This window comes from Elephantulus edwardii, unplaced genomic scaffold (genome assembly GCF_000299155.1).
Source record: "Elephantulus edwardii isolate Elephantulus edwardi_28Jun2011 unplaced genomic scaffold, EleEdw1.0 scaffold00040, whole genome shotgun sequence".
Taxonomy (NCBI): Eukaryota; Metazoa; Chordata; class Mammalia; order Macroscelidea; family Macroscelididae; genus Elephantulus; species Elephantulus edwardii.
This window is the reverse complement of record NW_006399790.1, coordinates 19,463,939-19,465,618: the sequence shown is the minus strand read 5'-3', so window position 1 is coordinate 19,465,618 and position 1,680 is coordinate 19,463,939. Positions and strand designations below refer to the sequence as shown.

The window sequence follows — 1,680 nt, the reverse complement described above, 5'->3', positions numbered from 1 at the left end:
TTTTGAAAACACTTATTTTACACAGCAATTTTATATTCATTAAAATTAACCTTTTATCAATAAAGTACTATTGTTTAGATATTAAAAAAATACTTGTCTGTCAGATATTGTTCTAAAGCTTAGCATCCAGATTAAGACAGACTAGGAAGAAGGATTGGCTGTCAACTTCGGAAATAGCAGGCTTTCAAAACCGTGTGTACAATAGAGCACACTTAGAGTCAACTGACAGATATGGCTCCTGAGGCTGAGCCCTCAAATTTGGAAACACAAAGAAGGAAGAACAGTTGTAAGCAGACACTAGTGACTGGAACATGGAATGTGAGAATCACAAATGTAAGAAAACTGTACATCATTAAGAAACAAATGAAACACTTAAATATTGACACATACTAGGTATTGGCAAAATAAGATGGATTGGCATGGGACATTTTGCATCAGACAATTATATGGTCTATGTATAATCTATTATATCATATATAATCACTGGAGATGAAAAGGTGAGGAAATATGGGGTCACTCTCTATTTTTTTAAAGGTCAGTTCTAGATCCATCTCTAAATGACAATGCTGTGAGTGAAAGGGTAATATCCAAACTCATACAAGGAAGTCCAGTGAATACCACTATCATTCAAATATATGTGCCAACAGCCAGAGCCAAAGAGGAGGAAATAGATTATTTTGACCAACTTTTGCAGTCAGATATTGATCAAACATGCAACCAAGATACATTAAAAATATTGAGTGTCTGGAATGCAAATGTTAGGAACAGGGAAATAGTGTCAGTAGGTGGAAAACATGGAATTGGTGACAAAAATGAGGCTAGGGATAGAAGGGTAGAATTTTGCACTATTTGTTTATTGCAAATAACTTTTCTAAGAAACATAAATGCAGACTATACACATGTATTTCACCTGATGGTTTCAATAGGAATCAGGTGAATTACATCTGTGGAAAGAATCCTTGGAGAAGCTCAATATCAGCTGTGAAAACTAGTCTAGGTGCTAATGTGTCAGATCATCAACTACTGATATGCAAGTTCAAACTAAAGCTAAAGACAATCAAAATCATAAGAACCAAAGTTTGACCTTGAGTCTATCCCACCTACAATTAAAAACCATCTCAGGAACAGATTTGAAGTCCTGAAAACTAATAAATGAGGATCACATGAGCTATGAGAGGATATTAAGAATATCATCCATAAAGAATGAAAAAGGTCATTGCAAAGATAGAGAAGGAAGAAAAGACAGAGATGAATGTCAGAAGAGAATCTAAGTATTGCACTAGAGCACCAAGAAGCCAAAGCAAAAGGAAGAGAGCAGGAAGTTAAGGAGCTGAACAAAATATTTCAAAGAGCAGCTTGAGAAGATAAAGCAAAAATTATAATGATATGTACAAAGATCTACATTCAGAAAATAAAAAAGGCTGAACTCGATTGGCATTTCTTAAGCTGAAGGAACTAAAGAACAAATTCAAGCTTTGAATTGCAATACTTAAGGATGGTAGTACAGAATACTGAATGATACAGGAAGCATTAAAAGAAGATGGAAGGGGTACATAGAGTGCACCAAAAAGAATTAGCTGATACACTCAAAATCCCTAGCCCTAAGAGAGATGCAAATTAAAACAACTAGGAGATATCATCTCACCCCAGTCAAAATAGCAAAATTTAACAGAACAGCAA

The 1,680-nt window shown here is 34.7% G+C and overlaps 1 protein-coding gene across 1 annotated transcript in view; it reads left to right on the top strand.

The window, feature by feature from the left end:
- Positions 1 to 1,680, top strand: part of LOC102848768 (septin-2-like) — a 10,931-nt gene that overhangs the window by 2,909 nt on the left and 6,342 nt on the right. The window lies entirely within an intron of this gene.